Here is a 21,127-nt window from a genome sequence, read left to right as displayed (position 1 = left end):
ATCCATTCCCCCACTTCATAACCTCTGGTCTATGCCTTCTGGACTTGGATTTGGGCCAAAAAGGGCTTCAGAATTCGCTATGAGCGTTTTCTGCAATTTCTGGTGTGTGGCCTCTGTCACGCGTCCGTGTGGGTCATGTGGTCGCGTCATTAGGAGTTTTTCCTTGTCACGCGGTCGCGTCAGTCATGCGTCCGCGTCATATGTGTCTCGCTCAAGGTGCGCAGTCGCGTCAGTCATACGGCCGCGTCATTGTCTCTTCGCGCTGGCATGCGGCCACGTCGCCCATGCGATCGCGTGGATGCCAGTTTCTTCAAAAACTCCGTTTTATGCTTTCCTTCCAATTTTGTATGTTTCCTTTCCATCCTTTAAGTCATTCCTGCCTTAGAAGATCTGAAACTACTCAACACACAAATCACGGCATCGAATGGAAATAAAGGGTAATCAAAATAATTATTTTTAAGCATAGGAAACATGTTTTTCACATACATCACATAATAAGGAAGGGAAAGTAAAACCATGCAATTAATATGAATAAGTGGGTGAAGGATTGAATAAATCACTCAAATTAAGCACAAAATATATCATAAAATATGGGTTTATCAGTTTCCTAAGTCTTCAACCAACTTTTCTTCGTTTACAATGACAGCTTCCTCTACTTGTTCCAGTACGAAGTCATGCCCTGTTTTGTCCACTGGAGTTTCTAGTATCTCCTTCATACTACGTTCTTCTTTAGATTGTCCACATGGGGCTGTGGGAGGTCCTTGAATGTTCGAACGTCTAGAAGATAATAAACTTACTGCCTGCTCCAGTTGATGAAGGGTTATTTGAAGTTGATCTACTGTTTCCTTGAGGCGAACCTCTGATTCTTGGGGTGATAGATTTGGACGTGGTATATGGGAAAGTAGTGGTATTTAGGAGTAATTGGATTGGAATTTGGGTAGATGAGGATCATATGGTAGTGAATGGTGAAAAGGAGCTTGTGAATGTGGTGGTGCAAAGTTATGTTGAGAGGATGGCCTATAAGCACAGGGTGGGGCTTGTTGGTAACTACAAGGTTGTCCACCATGTATATTGGCTTGGTATGCATTGTAGAATGGTCTTTGTCCATGATATCTTGGAGGGTGTTGTTGCCTAAAGGCTTGATCAGATACTCTTGGCTCCATCCATCTTTGATTGCTCTGACCTTGATGCATGTTCCTATTATAACTTTTACTCCTTTCAACAATATTAGAACCAAACTCAAAGCGAGAGGGGTGAGAATTCATAGTTGCTAATGGAAGTAAAAAGAGAAAATAAAGACAAATAAAGAAATAAAAGAAAAATATTTACAATAACCAATAATAAGGCACACGATTGCAGTTCCCCGGCAACGGCGCCATTTTTGACGTTAAGATTTTTTGCCGGTAAAGAATTTTATAAAAATAGTCGCGTTGTAGATATAGTCTCTAAACCAACAGAAATCCCTTCGTACAAACGTTTTAGTTGTCACAAGTAACAAACCCCTTAAAAATTGATAACCGAAGTATTTAAACCTCGGGTCGTCTTCTCAAGGAACTGCAGGGAAGTATGTTCTTATTATTGGTTATGGACATTGTAAATCAGAGTTTTGAAGATGAGGAACAAGTGATTTGAATTGCAATTAAAATAAGTAAAAGACTGTAAAATAAAAAAATAACTGTAAAATAAACTTTTGGGAAGGTATGAGAAATTAGAAGTCCTATCCTAGTTATCCTTATCAATGATGCTGAAGATTGAATCTTAATTCCACTTAGTTAGTCCTTACTTAAAGAAAAGAAAGGTCAAGTGACTAATTAGTTTGATCTTCAAATCCTAGTTAATCCCTAAGGAAAGATTGGGATTATTGAAGTTCAATTCAATTAGCAAAGATAACAATTATCAATCATGTTGAGTTTGATAACTCCTGAGTTACTGATTTCTTAACCAAGACCATAAGGGGAAAAGTAAATCTACTGGAATAAAAATGTCTTCAGATTGGAAGCAACAGTAACATAAATAAAAGAAAGCAATAATAAACTGAAATACCTCAAATAACATTAATCCAAAGAATAATCTATAACATAGAAGAATTCATAAATTAAATTGAGAAAATAAATAAAAAGGAATGTTGAACCTGATAAAAAGATAATCCTGAAAGCAAAAGAAATCCTAATCCTAATTCTAAATCCTAAAAGAGAGAGGAGAGAACCTCTCCCTCAAAACTACATCTAATTCATGAAAAATAACTAATTGGAGACTCTCTTCTGAATGGATGCATTCCCCCACTTCATAACCTTTGATCTGTGCCTTCTGGACTTGGATTTGGGCCAAAAAGGGCTTCAGAAATCGCTGGGAGCATTTTCTGTAATTTCTGGTGCGTGGCCTCTGTCACGCGTCCGCGTGGGTCAAGTGGTCGCGTCAATTGGAGTTTTCCTTGCCACGCGATCGCTTCAGTCATGCGTCCGCGTCATATGCGTTTCGCTCAAGGCAGGCGATCACGTCAATCATGTGGTCGCGTCACTACCATTTCGCGCTAGCATGCGGCCGCGTCGTCCATGCGATCGCGTCACTACCAGTTTCTTCAAAAACTCCATTTTATGCTTTGCTTCCAATTTTGTATGTTTCCTTTCCACCCTTTAAGTCATTCCTGCCTTAAAAGATCTGAAACTACTCAACACACGAATCACGGGATCGAATGGAAATAAAGGGTAATTAAAATAATTACTTTTAAGGCATAGGAAACATGTTTTTCACATACATCACATAATAAGGAAGGGAGTGTAAAACCATGCAATTTATATGAATAAGTGAGTGAAGGATTGAATGAATCACTTAAATTAGGCACAAAATATATCATAAAATATGGGTTTATCAACGTGCCAAGCTATCCCTTCTTCCACGTTAATTGCCACGTTAGTGGCACTAACGTGGCTCTTCTCTGCTTCTTCTTACCTGAAATCAATCAAACAAGTTGCATCAAAGTCTTGCTCTTATCATGAGATAATGCATCACTCATTACATCAATAAATCCTTGCCTCATTCTCATTAAAATGTTTAGAATTCACAATGTTTGATTGAATCAAGATATGAATGCATACTCAACCAAATACTTGCTTACTGCCTAAGAAAATGCATGAAACTAACCTAAAACATACTCAAAATGGCTTGTGAAACTAGCTAAGATGCCTTGGAATCACAACACCAAACATAAATCTTGCTTGTCCTCAAGCAAGTGATAGAGCATAAGAAGAATGAATGAGAATACAAAGAGATACAAGTACTTATTGAGAGAATTCAAAGCCTTGGTTCATGAAGTTTCATGCATTATAACTTAGGTTCATGTTCTTGTTGGTTTCTAGGCTATAATATGCTCTTAAATACTCACTCTATTGCCTTCTATGAGACTCTTATTCTTGATCCTTAACTTAGCTTTGGTTTTGTTTTCTTTTTCTCTTTAGAGCTTATTGCTTTCTTTAGCTAAGTGCTCTGTGTTGAGGCAACTCTTTATGATAAGCTTTCAGCCAACACTCCCGAACCAGTTGGTTGAAGGTGTTAGGTGTTGAAACACCCCTGAGGACTTACTTACTCAAGCCTCTCCTCAGCACAAACACACCACAGGCACATGGTTTGTTATTCATTCCTAAGACTTTGGGCCCAGCACCTCGTTGGGTTACTAAATATGTTGTGACAAGGTTGCTCTAGATAGTGGATGTTCAGTTGATAATCCTGTGTTAGTTAACCCAAGTTATCATGTGATGAAGAACTCCTCAGAACCTAATCATCCAAGCATATCCTTGCACAAAAACACCACAGACACATGCCTCAAGATTCAAACTATTGGTGCCTAGCTTTGTTGCTTGCTCTTTTCTTTCTTTTCAGTTTCTTTTTCTTCCCAGGATCTTTTTATTCATCTAAGTCTCATAGAATTCACATTAAGGTAATATTTCAAGAGATATTTTAGCTCTCAACCTTATTGATGAACTAACTTAGCTAGCAATTACCGCCACAAACATTAGGACTTTATTCTGCAAACTTTGGACTTTACTCTTCTTTTTCACACCATTTTCTTACAATTTCTTTTATTGAACTCAAGAAACAAGCATACACCTAAGCAAGATGGAGTGATCTAAGCATCTAAGCTAGCAAGCTAAAGATAAACTAAAAGAACTAAATGCAAATACTAAATTGAAATTCATAACTACTATGGAGGCATGTTCTATTTCATACATAATTTTCCTTATTTAAAACTTTAAAAGAAACTTCACCACCTTTTTTTATTATTTTCCTTGTTCATGTCCCTCCACTTGTTTGTCCTTTTTCTTTGTTGCTCATTCTTTTTGACTGCTTGTACCTCCTTACCCTTGTGGCATCCTTGCTTTCTTCCAATCCTCCAATGCTTTTCTCACTGATTCATGGCTTTGCTCTGCTCTCTCTTTCTCTAGTCATGCTAGCTCATCGTGAACTTCTTCATACCTCTTGATCCCTGGATTTAGCATTGGTAGCTACCCAACCAAGTAGCCGAGCCTAGCTTGAATGTTTATATCATACCCAGCTCTACTTAGGTAGACTCCTTCTTGGAATGCTCTATACTCATCAAATGCTTCCATGTGATCATGTTGTCTTCGAAGAATTTCATGAATATGTGCATCTTAGTGGGCTTGCATGTGAAGTAGTCTTTGGATGGCTTCTTGTTGTTGAGCTTGCCTTTGATTTACCATGTTGATGGATTCACCAAGTTGTTTGTCTTGCTCGAGTTGCTGCTCCATTATTTGCTTATGCCACTCTCTTTGGTGATCCATTATTTGGGATTGAAATTCTTCTTGTTGGTTCATCATTTGCATTTGGAGGTTCTTCTGTTACTCTTGGCTATCTAGATATTGCCTTGATAGGCTATCAATGGCCTCTTGGACTTGGCTCATGTCTAAGGTGACTGGGACAGGTCCTCCCGAAGCTTGTTCTTCTGAGGCTTGTGGCACTGCTCATTTCTTTGGGGCCTTTGTTGAGCTTAAGCAGGTGAAACATAGTTCATTCGTCGAGGAGTAATATGTTTACCAACTGTCACCCACTCAATGTCATCATCTGATTCACGAAAACTTGCCTCTCAATAAATTTTCTTCCGGCAAGTGCACCGGATTGTCGTCAAGTAAAAACTCATTGTAGAGTGAGGTCAAATCCCACAGGGATTGGTAGATCGATCAATTATAATTGGTGAATTGTTCTAGTTGAGGGAAATTAGAATTTAATTGGGATTGCAGAAAGTAAAATTGGCGGGAAACTTAAATTGCAAGAAGTTAAAGGAATAGAAAATTAAATTGCAGGGAATTAAAGTGCAGAAGCTTAAATTGCAAGAAACTAAATGGGAAGCGAAATGATAAACCCCATTTATAGGGTCTATCTTGTGCTTAATTTAGGAGATTTTATGACCTTTTACCCAAATTTATTTAATGAAATAGCATGGTTTTGTAAATTCTCCATTAATTGTGCTTAAGAGTGAAAACATGCTTTTAGGACTTAAAATAGCTTAATTTAATTCACCATCATTCCATTAGATGCCTTGATATGTTTGTTAAGTGATTTCAAATTTAGGAGGTAAAGATTGGATCAAGGGAATGAAGGAAAAACATGTAAAAATGGAGAACTCATGAAGAAATGAAGGAATCGCAAAAGCTGTCAAGCCGACCTCTTCGCACTTAATCAACCATAACTTGAGCTACAGAGGTCCAAATGATGCGGTTCTAGTTGCGTTGGAAAGCTAACATCCGGGGCTTCGAAATGATAAATGATTTTCTATAGTTGCTAATTACGTGTCATCATGTCATGTTTTTCCAAATGATTAGTGCTTAAATATTGCATTCTTTTGTGCTTAAATGGTATATTTCCTTGATCTTTTGATTTTATAAATTTTGTAGGAAATAAGTGGGAAAAGAAGCAAAATAGCACAAAATAAGCTAAAAAGAAGAAAAGAGGAATTTTGGGCACACTTTGAAGTGGAGCACGCTTTGGAACTATAGGCCACGCTTTTAAAAGCGTGGCCCATGACCATGAAGCCATGGCATGCATTAATCATTTATGCGTGCATTTAATTAACGCCAATTGTAACGACCCAATTTCTGGTACGTCATGATCATACTAGAAACTGAGCGCTACAAATTTGTCTTCCTAATTATTATCTATTATTTATTATATGAGCCTGAGTCATTGTTAAAAGCGTAATTAGTTTGCGAGGTACTTTTTTTTTTAAACGTTTGGATTAACAAACAGTAACATTCATAATCAATTCACAAATAATAATAGATAAAACGGTTATAAACAACCACACATAAATACATCTCAAGCAATTGATAACATTCCGTGATCCAGCTTTATTAGAGTATAGCCTTTTAGTTAGAACACCCCTAGATATAGCTAAATAATATATATATATACATACAACATCCCAGGCCCTGACCTGTTCAAGAAATCCCTAAGCTGGTACCCAGGCTAGCCTAGACTCTATTCTCACCTAGTCCCTCGAAACTACTAAAGCGAGGGAAAGTATGTTCTAAGTCTTCAAAACTCAAGTCAGGTGAAACGTCATCAAAAGGTGGAACATCATCTTCTACTCCTCTCCACGATCAAATATTGCCATATGACATCACTCCAGTACCTCATCAAGTAGCCACATAAGAAGAGTCTCGTACATAGGATTTAGGTTAAAGTTCGCGTACAAACGGGGTGCAGACGTTGGCTGGTCTCACCGTATATACATATGAACAGAGAACGGGATTCACCCTAGACTCAGAAGACTACCTAGAGCGGAATCCTCTTTGTGAACGGTCATCAGCGAACTACGGAAGTGTACCCAAGCTTCCATCTGAAGGGGGCAGGGAGAGAGAAGGGGTAAGAACTTGGGAGTTCTTAGTAGGGTCGGGGTTATTGGTTAAGTTCATTAATTCCGTGTTGTTTAGCAGACGAATAGTAAAATACCGAGAAGTAGTGAACAGAAGATACAGGTAAATAGAGAAAATAGAGAAAACAGAAAACAGAACATAAATAGAAAAATACAAGAAAATACAACACATACACAAAGAATAGAATACAAACAAGGAAAGCATACATTCATACAACAATCATAACAGACGAAAATGCACAGCCAAGTATGATGCATGTCTAGCCCTAGCGCAGGTAATGAGCTCATCTGTCGGTTACATACCCGCTCCCGACGTTACCCAGCAACCTCTGTCTGGATAAGGCTTTCCTGTTGGCAATATCCACTGCAAGCAACCTTTGTCTTGCAGGGTATCCACTACAAGCAACCTTTGTCTTGCAGAGTGGCACTTATTAGCTGATATACGCCCAACAGACTCACTGTAAGCAACCTCTGTCTTATAGGAGCAACAATATACTCACTGTAAGCAACCTCTGTCTTACAGGAGCAACAACACACTCACTGTAAGCAACCTCTGTCTTACAGGAGCAACAACACACTCACTGTAAGCAACCTTTGTCTTACAGGAGCACACTAATCTCGATACCTCTGTAAGAAACCTCTGTCTTACAGCAAAGCATTATAGCAAGGTATCCCAGGAAAGCGTTCTCAATGGTCGTACCACCATCTATCTGACTGCCTTTACGCAACAGTTCATCACATAATCATTCTCATTACCATCATTCATTATTAGTCTCTTTATTCATCATCACTATCACATTCTTATGCAGTATCTCTTTCTTTCTCTGTTCAATCATGCTATACAAACTTTACAGCTTTTACTTTTACAACATCGTAACTCAAACCATTTCTCTTTATCACATTACTCTTTTCTCTTTGTCTTTTTACTTTGCTCTGATTACCCTTTTCTTTGTATCACTTTATTCTGCTCTGGTTACTCTTTTCTCTATATCTCTTTACTTTTCTCTGGTTACTCTATTCTCTGTGTTTCTCTACTCTGCTCTGATTTCTCTGTTTAACGTATGTATTTAAAGCTTATGTAAATTTCGATATGAATAGTTAGCCTGTCCCAAGTATAGGTTCATTAAGTCTATACTGAAATAGTTTAACTTTTCATATAATACCTAACCCTAGTCGCAACTCAAGTACTAATTAAGTTGCCCTAGTTCGTTCACTAGTCTCTTTCTGTTTTTCTGTCGTAAAAATTTTACAAACTTTTTCTTTGGTTTTCATCTTTTCTTTAACTTTTTATCTTTTATTTATATTTGCCTCACTAATATGTTATTACCACTCCCTAAGTGTTTTATGAAGGTAATTATGAGATTCTGCGCTTAAAGTTGTCTTTCTAAAGCTTTTACAGAAAACTGCATTTTTCGCATTATTTTATTATTTTTATTAAAATATTATTTTTAATTAAATATTATTATTTAATATTTTATTATTATTTATTATTTTATTAATATATTTTCGAAAATTACCCCACTTTAACTTTTAACCTTTAAAAATTCACTTTTTACCACCCGTAACTTTTAACATTTCTACTTTAACCACCCTAACTTTCAGAAATTACAAAATAACCCCCCAAACACCAAATTAATTACTTCCTTGCCCTTTTATGAATCAAAAAGGTGTTCTTCATTGTTCTTCACCACACTCAAAGTGTTCTCCATGTTCTTCATAATTTCTTCAGATTCTTTCTCTGTTTTTACCCGTTTTTCAGTCTTTTCAGCAACCGATTTTTACTATAATTCATAATAAATTAGCAGCCACTAAAACCTCATCTTTTCTACATGATTTCAACACAAATTGAACCTCAATTTAAGCTTAGGGTTTCGTTTTTCCAGCTGCCCAAGAACATGAACTTTAAAGCTTGAATTTCATCAAATTTCATCAAAATTTCACCAAATTTTCACGAAGAATCAATCATATATGCAACCAATTTTTAGCACAGCCCATTTATACAACATTCACAAAACACAAACACAAATAATCAAGATTAATTTCCTGACACCCTACCTGGTTTTGCTGCTCCTAATTCAATTAAACTTTCAGGTGGTCCTTAAGCACTTTTTCCTCCTAAATCACATCAAGAAAACACATATTTAACCATGTTTCCTTGAAACCGAATCAAAAGAGAGATGGTGCAGCCAACTCACCTTGATTCCAGCCTTGATAAGTCATATGATCATGTAGAGAAAGAAGAGAGGATCATTTTGGTCGGATTGGAATTTTGATTTGAGTTTTAGTTCAGCAGAAATCAAGCTTTAAAGATTTGGAACTAAGAACTTTTCTCTCTTTTTCTCTCTACCTATTTTCGGCCACAAAGTGAAAATAAGCCAGCCTTGGGGGTTTTGGGGGTGTAGGGTGAGTTGTGATTGGTTGGCTTGGAGGTGGATTAAAATAATATTAAAATATCTCAGGTGTATAACTACTAAAACTAGATGTATCGGAACACTTGCAAAAACATCTCTAAAAATTATTTTCTGAGCTACTAGCGTAAATGACACTAGTAACATATTTATTATGAGAATAAAACATGAATAATGAGGCCTTAGCATTGCTAAAGTCATCAGAGAGTGCTGGTGCTAAGCTGCACCAGTAAATTGTGAACCCGGTTAAACCGATTTCCTGTTTTTAACTAAAACAGACCAGGTAACCTTATAATATCATTCAAGAAGATTCTAATACTAATATAATGATAATATCACCCTAATATCTCTCTTCTCTCATAAATTGAGTCCGGTTTGTCCAACTAAGACTATTTACAAAAAACCGAATCAAAACTTCTAACCGATACTGTTCAAAAACTAGGTTCTTCGTGACTGCGTTATTGAGTTTCCTCATAAAAGGTTCTATCTTAAAGATGACATAATAACAATGAAGATTGAGATACTTGATAATATATCAGAGGTTCTTCCCTTACTGATCTTCCGGAGGATTCCGTGCCTTCGAAAAAGATCTCGTATACTAGAAAATCAGGGTTGTTACATTCTACCCTCCTAAAAGAAAATTTTGCCCTCAAAATTTCAGCCACATGTAGAATCCATCTTCAAGTGATCTACTTTCTTCAAGCCATCCTGACGAAGAGGTAGGTCCGTTCCTTACAGCATCCAAATCTAACATAGTCATTCCCATGTATATCATTACAGCTATTAGGATAGCTGGTCTCACATTGATTCGTCGTTCGGATCTCGATTAAACCATGCCTATTCACAGTCATTGAGGTCTTATCCGCACCAAACAATCAACATTAAGGTGATCAGTCTTAATATCTCAAGTTATGTACGAACATTCCCAAAATGAGCACTCACAGACATTCATGCCAAATGTATCTTGAAGATACCCTAACAGCATGAGACACACAAGCAGAGTATGCAATGAAGCATAGTCAGTCCACTCCCCAGGCTCTATTGGGAACGAACTGCTCTGATACCAAATTGTAACGACCCAATTTCTGGTACGTCATGATCATACTAGAAACTAAGCGCTACCAACTTGTCTTCCTAATTATTATCTATTATTTATTATATGAGCCTAAGTCATTGTTAAAAGCGTAATTAGTTTGCAAGGTACTTTTTTTTTAAACGTTTGGATTAACAAACAGTATCATTCATAATCAATTCACAAATAATAATAGATAAAACGGTTATAAACAACCACACATAAATACATCTCAAGTAATTGATAACATTCCGTGATCCAGCTTTATTAGAGTATAGCCTTTTAGTTAGAACACCTCTAGATATAGCTAAATAATATATATATATATATATATATATATATATATATATATATATATACGAATTTAAAAACCATTAAATTGAAATACAGATGTTGTACTGAGATTGGTTTGAGGGAACCCGTGATGGGTGGTAAACTCCAGTTTTTAGGGGATGTGCTGTCGAAATTTCCTAAGAATTTGAAAGAGTGTTGGTTATGTTTTTGAAAATGATTTTTGAATTGAGTAACTTTAACAAAAGAGATGTGTTTCGAATGCTTTTATAAATTATTGAAGAAGATCGGATTCTTATGATTTTGTTAACTTGTTATTTCAAACTCATTAGATTTCTAAAAACGAAGAGAGTTTTGATTAATTAGTCAAAAACTTTAAAATAGCAATTTATATATAAATTTGAGGGTTTGGGAATAAGAAAGTAAGTATATATATATATATACAACATCCCAGACCCTGACCTGTTCAAGAAGTCCCTAAGCTGGCACCCAGGCTAGCCTAGACTCTATTCTCACCTAGTCCCTCTAAACTACTAAAGCGAGGGAAAGTATGTTCTAAGTCTTCAAAACTCAAGTCAGGTGAAACTTCATCAAAAGGTGGAACATCATCTTCTACTCCTCTGCACGATCAGATATTGCCATATGACATCACTCCAGTACCTCATCAAGTAGCCACATAACAAGAGTCTCGTACATAGGATTTAGGTTAAAGTTCGCGTACAAACGGGGTGCAGACGTTGGCTGGTCTCACAGTATATACATATGAACAGAGAAGGGGATTCACCCTAGACTCAGAAGACTACCTAGAGTAGAATCCTCTTTGTGAACGGTCATCAGCGAACTACGGAAGTGTACCGAAGCTTCCATCTGAAGGGGGAAAGGAGAGAGAAGGGGTAAGAACTTGGGAGTTCTTAGTAGGGTCGGGGTTATTAGTTAAGTTCATTAATTCCATGTTGTTTAGCAGAAGAATAGTAAAATACCGAGAAGTAGTGAACAGAAGATACAGGTAAATAGAGAAAATAGAGAAAACAGAAAACAGAACATAAACAGAAAAATACAAGAAAATACAACACAGACACAAAGAATAGAATACAAACAAGAAAAGCATACATTCATACAACAATCATAACAGAGGAAAATGCACAGCCAAGTATGATGCATGTCTAGCCCTAGCGCAGGTAATGAGCTCATCTGTCGGTTACATACCCGCTCCCGACGTTACCCAGCAACCTCTGTCTGGAAAAGGCTTTCCTGTTGGCAATATCCACTGCAAGCAACCTTTGTCTTGCAGGGTATCCACTGCAAGCAACCTTTGTCTTGCAGAGCGGCACTTATTAGCCGATATACGCCCAACAGACTCACTGTAAGCAACCTCTGTCTTACAGGAGCAACAAGATACTCACATTAAGCAACCTCTGTCTTACAGGAGCAACAACACACTCACTGTAAGCAACCTCTGTCTTACAGGAGCAACAACACACTCACTGTAAGCAACCTTTGTCTTACAGGAGCACACTAATCTCGATACCTCTGTAAGCAACCTCTGTCTTACAGCAAAGCATTATAGCAAGGTATCCCAGGAAAGCGTTCTCAATGGTCGTACCACCATCTATCTGATTGCCTTCACGCAGCAGTTCATCACATAATCATTCTCATTACCATCGTTCATTATTAGTCTCTTTATTCATCATTACTATCACATTCTTATGCAGTATCTCTTTCTTTCTCTGTTCAATCATGCTATACAAACTTTACAGCTTTTACTTTTACAACATCGTAACTCAAACCATTTCTCTTTATCACATTACTCTTTTCTCTTTGTCTTTTTACTTTGCTCTGATTACCCTTTTCTTTGTATCACTTTATTTTTCTCTGGTTACTCTTTTCTCTATATCTCTTTACTTTTCTCTGGTTACTCTATTCTCTGTGTTTCTCTACTCTGCTCTGATTTCTCTGTTTAACGTATATATTTAAAGCTTATGTAAATTTCGATATGAATAGTTAGCCTGTCCCAAGTATAGGTTCATTAAGTTTATACTGAAACAGTTTAACCTTTTATATAATACCTAACCCTAGTCGCAACTCAAGTACTAATTAAGTTGCCCTAGTTCGTTCACTAGTCTCTGTTTGTTTTTCTGTCGTAAAAATTTTACAGACTTTTTCTTTGGTTTTCATCTTTTCTTTAACTTTTTATCTTTTATTTATATTTGCCTCACTAATATGTTATTACCACTCCCTAAGTGTTTTATGAAGGTAATTATGAGATTCTGCGCTTAAAGTTGTCTTTCTAAAGCTTTTACAGAAAACTGCATTTTTCGCATTATTTTATTATTTTTATTAAAATATTTTTTTAATTAAATATTATTATTTAATATTTTATTATTATTTATTATTTTATTAATATATTTTTGAAAGTTACCCCACTTTAACTTTTAACCTTTAAAAATTCACTTTTTACCACCCGTAACTTTTAATATTTTTACTTTAACCATCCTAACTTTCAGTAATTACAAAATAACCCCCCAAACACCAAATTAATTACTTCCTTGCCCTTTTATGAATCAAAAAGGTGTTCTTCATTGTTCTTCACTACACTCAAAGTGTTCTCCATGTTCTTCATAAATTCTTCAGATTCTTTCTCTGTTTTTACCCGTTTTTCAGTCTTTTCAGCAACCGATTTTTACTATAATTCATAATAAATTAGCAGCCACAAAAACCCAATCTTTTCTACATGATTTCAACATAAATTGAACCTCAATTTAAGCTTAGGGTTTCGTTTTTCCAGCTGCCCAAGAACATGAACTTTAAAGCTTGAATTTCATCAAATTTCATCAAAATTTCACCAAATTTTCACCAAGAATCAATCATATATGCAACCAATTTTTAGCACAACCCATTTATACAACATTCACACAACTCAAACACAAATAATCAAGATTAATTTCGTGACACCCTACCTGGTTTTGCTGCTCCTAATTCAATTAAACTTTTAGGTGGTCCTTAAGCACTTTTTCCTCCTAAATCACATCAAGAAAACACATATTTAACCATGTTTCCTTGAAACCGAATCAAAAGAGAGATGGTGCAGCCAACTCACCTTGATTCTAGCCTTGATAAGTCATATGATCATGTAGAGAAAGAAGAGAGGATCATTTTGGTCTGATTGAAATTTTGATTTGAGTTTTAGTTCAGCAGAAATCAAGCTTTGAAGATTTGGAACTAAGAACTTTTCTCTCTTTTTCTCTCTACCTATTTCCGGCCACAAAGTGAAAATGAGCCAGCCTTGGGAGTTTTGGGGGTGTAAGGTGAGTTGTGATTGGTTGGCTTGGAGGTGGATTAAAATAATATTAAAATATCTCAGGTGTATAACTACTAAAACTAGATGTATCGGAACACTTGCAAAAACATCTCTAAAAATTATTTTCTGAGCTACTAGCATAAATGACACTAGTAACATATTTATTATGAGAATAAAACATGAATAATGAGGCCTTAGCATTGCTAAAGTCATCAGAGAGTGCTGGTGCTAAGCTGCACCAGTAAATTGTGAACCCGGTTAAATCGATTTCCTGTTTTTAACTAAAACAGACTAGGTAACCTTATAATATCATTCAAGAAGATTCTAATACTAATATAATGATAATATCACCCTATTATCTCTCTTCTCTCATAAATCGAGTCCAGTTTGTCCAACTGAGACTATTTACGAAAAACCGAATCAAAACTCCTAACCGATACGGTTCAAAAACTAGGTTCTTCGTGACTGCGTTATTGAGCTTGCCTCATAAAAGGTTCTATCTTAAAGATGACATAATGACAATGAGGATTGAGATACTTGATGATATATCAGAGGTTCTTCCCTTACTGATCTTCCGGAGGATTCCGTGCCTTCGAAAAAGATCTCGTATACTCGAAAATCAGGGTTGTTACACCAATCCATTAATGCACGCTAAAATGGCATTGCTAACTAATAAAGCATGCATGTATTTAATTGAGAATGATTTAAATTAATGCCAAGGGGTTAATAGCATTATACATGCATGCATGAATTGACATATAAAAGAGAGCTTCATGGTAAAGCATGCATGCATTAGGCAAAGCATTATTCAAAGCATGCATTTAAGTGCCAATGAATGAAACCAATTGCCCAGCATTCATTATGCAAGGAAATGAATGAGCTAGCATTCATCAAATCAAAGGGAGCGCTCCGTTCAATAATTTAACTTCCTCGGGCCACCAAGAATTGCTAAGCCAAGGAAAAAGCAACGCGCACCAAGGGAAAGGGTGTTAAGTTAAATATTTTAACTGAGCGCCAATGCTTCACAAGGAAATTGGCACAAGGAAAATGTTGGAGGCAAAGCTTGAAGTTGGAGCTCCATTCCACAACAAAGGGCGCTTAGTTCCCTTACTTCACTGAGCGCCACTCCTCATGAATTATTAGCGTCAAGTTTGCTTCACCAAGGCCAAGGGAGCAAAGGTCTGGCGCTAAGTGAACTCTCTTAACTGAGCACCCAAGGAACCCAAGAAAATCAATAACGCTCAGTTAAGAGAAGTTAACTTTATCGTGGCTTGGCAAGAGAAAATGCAAGGCGCAATATTTGCTAGTGAAGCCACCAAGGATCGAACCTTGCACATGAGGAACCAAGAGGAAGCGCCACTACTTTAACTCCAAGGAAAATTAGCCCCAAAGTGGCCTCAGCAAGGATTCGAAGCTGGGAACCTCAAGGCACCAAGGGCGCTGAGTTAACCTTGTTAACTTATCGCTATGAAGGCACACACAAGGAGCTTGGACGCAACAAATTTTTGAAGGCCAAAAGCAAAGGGGGTGCTTAGTTGGATTAGTTAACTGAACACTCCCCTGGAGGTGCCTTGGTCCATTTTTCAATTTCAATCAAAAGCCAACTGAATCCACTCCTCTTCAAATCTAAAGCAAGCAAAGCCCATTGACTCAAAGGCACAAGAACAAGCTAGATTAGGAATTTCATTTATTTGTAATTTGTTTTCAATTTCAATTTCATTTTCATCTTGTAAAGCCTATATAAAGGTATTAATTTCATTTCATTAAGGAGACTGGCTCTATTAGAGCATTAGGAGTAGGGTAGAATAGAGAATTCTCTTTGAAACACTTTTACTTTTTCTGCAATTGTCAATTTGGTTTATGAAGTTTAAGTTTCTGAATCTTCTCTTCTGCAAATTCCTCTTCTGCAATTTTTCAATTCAGTTTACATTGAGCTTGAGTTTAAATTCTCTATTTACATTGCTCCCAATTTAGTTTATGCAATTTACACATTCCTGCAAATTCTGTTCTTCTGCACTTTCACATTTTCGTTTCCCTTGAAGCTTGATTTACCTTTCTACACATTTATATTCTACACTTTACCTTTGAGCTTGCTGCAAATCTGATTTACTTTTCATGCCTTGGATCTATTGCTTTCTTTAAACTTCTAGCACCCAGCCCCCTTTACATTTGATGAAATTTACATTTCTTGTCATTCATGATTCTGTCAATTTACATTCCTTGCTCTTTAAGTTTTCTGTCCATTTACATTCTGTCGTTTACAATTTCATCCAATTTCACTTCAATGTTAGCTTGACTAAATTAATCACCCACTAAGGTTTCTTGATCCATCAATCCCTGTGGGATCGACCTCACTCTAAGTGAGTTTTACTACTTGATGCAACCCGGTACACTTGTCGGTGAGTTTAGGTGTTGGAAATCCGATTCCAACCCATCAGTTGCATCACGTTTAGGGGCGCGCACGTGCACTGTATGCGTACGCGCCGATGGGTGCACATGATTCACTTAATGCAACTCATGGCCAGCGATTTTAGAAGCCTTGTGGGCCCAATCCAACTCATTTCTGATGCTACTTAACCCAAGGATTGAAGAGGAATGAGACATGTTAGACACTAGTGTAGTTTTAGATTAGTTTTTGGAGGGAAAGTTAGGTTTTAGAGAGAGAAGCTCTCACTTCTCTCTAGGATTAGGATTAGGTTAGATCTAGATTAGAATTTCTTAGATCTAGGTTAATTTCATGCTTAGATTTACTTTTCCTTTTGTAATTCTTCTTCTTCTACATCTCTTCTCTCTAGTTTAGCATTTTATTCTTGTAATTCTCTACTTTTATATTGATGCACTTTTGTTCTTCTATTTCTCTTTAATGTAATTTATGTTTTCATGTTCTTTTATTGTTCATTTGATTTGTTGTTGGTTAATTCCTTGCAGTTGAGTAATGTAGATTTACTTTTCTTGAAATTTTACTATACTTTCCTTTTATGCCTCCCAAGTGTTTGATAAAATGCTTGGTTAGATTTTAGAGTAGAGTTTTATGTTCTTGGCTTGGAAAGGTAACTTAGGAACTCTTGAGTTACTAACGTCCAAGTAAATGACGATTGGGAGCCATTAACTCTAGATCTCACTAATTGAATTAGTGGAGAACTAGGACTTATGGACTTGGATTGACATAGCTCATTTGACTTTCCTTTACTACTAGTTAGAGGAGGATTTAATGGGGTTGATCCTTGCCAATTCTCATGTTGTGGTTAGTGATTAGGATAGAGATCCTTGACCACCAATCCTTGCCAAGACCTTGTTAGTTGTTAGTTTATTTTCATTGCCATTTACATTTCATGTCTATTACCTCAGAAACCCCGAAACATAATCCGTAACCAATAACAAGACACTTTATTGCAATTCCTTGGGAGAACGACCCGATGTTCCAATACTTCGGTTTATAAATTTAGGGGTTTGTTTTAGTGACAAATAATCTTTTGTATGAAAAGATTATTGTTTGGTTTAGAAACTATACTTACAACGAGATTTCATTTGTGAAATTCTAGACCGTCAAAAATCCGTTCATCAGGGGAATTAGAATGAAATTAAACAGCAGAAAGTAAATAGAATGGGTAGATTAGAGAATGGGGAATTCATTGGGTTCAGGAAATGTATAATTCTCCAGATCAAATTCATTTTCATCTCTTCCCAATCAAAGCATTCATTGATCTCGTTGGCAATCTTAAGTGATTGGATCCCAATTCCTTGGCTCACCAACCTCTCTAAGAATGAACAATTGCCCAATTCCTTGATTTAAGTGCTCATGGGAAGAGATGAAGTTTGGTCACCAATTATACCACACAAATTCATAGATCAAAGAGTTGGTAGGATTACATGTCACTATATCTATCCAAACCCCAACCTAATCTAATGTGAGAAAGCAATTCTATATGATCTCCTCATTCCTCTTCCAAGGTTCCGAGGAGATCCAATTATGAAGAGCTTCTTTCCCACGATAACTATCAATTTGGATGAAGACCAAAAGCTTTCTAGTAAAATAAAGAGAAAAGAAAGAAGAAGATGAATGAAAACTACTATTGATCCATTGAATTATACAGAGCTCCCTAACCTAATGAAAGGGGTTTAGCTATTCATAGCTCTCAAAATGGAAATTACAATTGGAAGATACATTCTGAAATTGAAATTGAACAGAAAATTCTAAAGTGAAAAGTGCAGTAGTGTAAAGAATAGCAAAAAATGGAAAAAAGGTCCTCTTTAACTCAAATTCTAAGCTATTTATACACTTTCTTCCATTGATCTTCAATCACTGAATTGGGCTTTTGGCCTAGATGAAATTGGGTTGAAAATGGCTCCAACTGATTTCTGTTGCTATTGAGAAGATTGTTTGAATTGTGAGTTCTGATGCTTCATGTTGGAGTCAACATTTGATGGCCAACGTTGACTCAAACACCATTTAGAACAAAACCAGAAAAAACCAGAAAGTTTGCTGTTATTGGCATTTGACTCAACATTGGAGGGCCAACGTTCTGCTAACCCATGCGTACGCGTGCATCACGCGTGAGCGTGAAATCTGAGATTTTGCTTATTCACGCATACGCGTACACCATGCTTACGCGTGCATTGCCTTTTTTTCCATCCACGCGTACGCGTCACTAACGCATACGCGTCGATTCAAAATTCTCAACTCCAACTTCTGGGCTTGGCATCGCGGATGTTGGAGGCAGCGTTTGAGGCAACGTTGGACCTCCAACGTTCGCTTTGTGACGCATACGCGTGAGCCACGCGTACGCGTGGATGGTCAATATTGCCATTCCACGCGTACGCACGACACACGCTTGCGCATGGATCTAAAAATTTTGCTTTTTCACGCGTACGCGTCATAGGCACGTACGCGTCGCTCAAAATTTATTTAGCTCCAAAATTGAATTTTTTCATCACCACGTTGGGGGTAACGTTGGAGGTCCAACGCTCCCTCAAACGTGAGCATCAGCCAATTGTGCAGAGACTTGCTCTGCTTCTCTTGCACGTTGGAGTCAACGTTGGTGGTCCAACTTGGCCACCAACGTTGCTTCTTCTTCATCTTCTCCAGGCTCCTTCTTCAACTCTTTCCATGCCTTTCTTCACCTGTCATCAACCACTATATGCATCAAAGCCTTGCTAAAGTCATGGGAATTCTCATCATTCTTAGCACACCAATATTTATAGCAAAATACTCATGAAATTTCAACCAATTAACCATGATTGAATGAATCTAGGCATACATGAATTTCTACCCAATTTGCTTACTTATAACTCAAGAAAGTGCATAGAACCTATTAAAAACAAAGAAAAAGGCTAGTGAAACTAGCCTAAGATGCCCTGGCATCGCAACACCAAACTTAAATCTTGCTTGTCCCTAAGCAAGCACTGAATTATTAAAGGTTATAAACATGGTGGATTGATATCACCTTGTCTCCAGGGGAGAAACCTTCTGTAGGAACCTTCTTGTTTCTCCATCCCCTTGGCAGTCTCTTCACAACTCTTTTCTCTTCTTCCAGTAGTGCTCCATTGACTCTTGTTGTGTTAGGGAGATCTTTGTTAGCTGCTCTTCTTGATTCGTGTGGCTTTAGCTCTTTCTTGAATTCTCTTGGTTGCTGTATCTCTTGAAATTCTTGCTTGTTCACCAAGGACTATTTCAGTGGTTCAGCTGCTGATTCACTGTTGCTTTCCCTTGTGCACATGTTACTGTGATCATCCTTTGGCTCCTTTGGTTCTGGCTCAGATTCGGATGGAAGTTTGAATGCATAAAAGGTAAGATGTTCATCATGTATTCTCAGGATTAACTCTCCTTGTTCCACGTCTATCAGGGCTCTAGCAGTGTCTAGAAATGGTCTCCCCAGAATAATGGGAGGAAGATAACTTTCCTCCATGTCCAAAATGACAAAGTCAGTGGGGAGGAAGTAGTTCCCCACTTTCACCAGCACATTTTTTACTACTCCTTTGGCTTGCTTCTGAGTTTTGTCTGCCAATTGGATGATTACATCCGTAGATCTCAGCTCATGGATTTGCAACTTCTTCATAAGAGATAGAGGCATCACATTTATGCTAGCTCCTAAGTCACAAAACCCTCTGTCAATTTTTGTTTCTCCTATGGCACATGGAATATGAAAGCTCCCTGGATCTTTTTTCTTCAGGAGTACGTCCTTCTGAATAAGAGCACTACATTTCTTATTCATCACCACTATTTGGCCACCCTTCAGGTTGCCCTTTCTGGCTAGTAGCTCTTTAATGCACTTGATGTATGTGGACATCTGTTGGAGAATTTTGATGAAGGAAATGTTGACACTGAGAGATGCAAACATATCTAGGAATCTTGAATATGACTTTTCTTCCTCACTTCCCTTTAGTCTTTGAGGAAATGGTGCTTTTGGCACATAAGGTTTCGGAGTTTCCTCCCTTGTTGCTTCTTTGTTTTATATAGATCCAATTCCTTGTTCCTTTTTCTCTTAGTTGCTTTAGAAGCTTCCTTTGATGTGCTCTGTTGGTTTGCTGGTATCTTCATCTAGAATTTATTCATTTGCAAGTGTAACTGCCTTACACTCTTCCCATCTCACCTTCTTCATTTCCCCTCTTGCATTCTTCTCAGTGTCACTTGGGAAACTATCAGTGGGCTTCGGAATCTGCTATAAAAGATGTCCTACTTGAGATTATAGATTCTTAATAACCTCTCCTTGGCTTTTTAGACTCCCCTTCACCTCTTCCTTGAATTTCTTCATGTCTTCAAATTCCTTGCCTAGTGTTGCAAGCATAGCTTCAATCCTGGCCATTCTGTTCTCATCATGTGGTGCTGATTGGTTGGAATTGGGGTGTTGAGATTGGTTGTTGTGACTTTGGTATGGTGGCTGTGAATAACTATTTTGTATGGTCTGATATGATTTTCGGTTGGAGTTTTGGTGAGTGGAGTTATTGTACTGGTTAGGATTATGAGCTCTGTGGTCATGGCCTTGGTTTTGTTGGATCTCCCACCCAAAGTTTGGGTGGTTCCTCCAACCTTAATTATAGGTTTTAGAGTATGGATCATTAGTTTGCCTAGATGAATTCTCAAGGTAATTAGCTTCCTCCTAGTTAACTCCTTCTTCTGTCTTCAACTCTTCTTGGGGTGATGATTGAGTGTGGATAGCTGCAGCCTGATTCTT

The sequence above is a fragment of the Arachis ipaensis genome, chromosome B5 (genome assembly GCF_059453495.1).
Source record: "Arachis ipaensis isolate K30076 ecotype BB chromosome B5, ASM5945349v1, whole genome shotgun sequence".
Taxonomy (NCBI): Eukaryota; Viridiplantae; Streptophyta; class Magnoliopsida; order Fabales; family Fabaceae; genus Arachis; species Arachis ipaensis.
The sequence above is the reverse complement of the archived record's forward strand: the minus strand, read 5'-3'. Positions refer to the sequence as shown.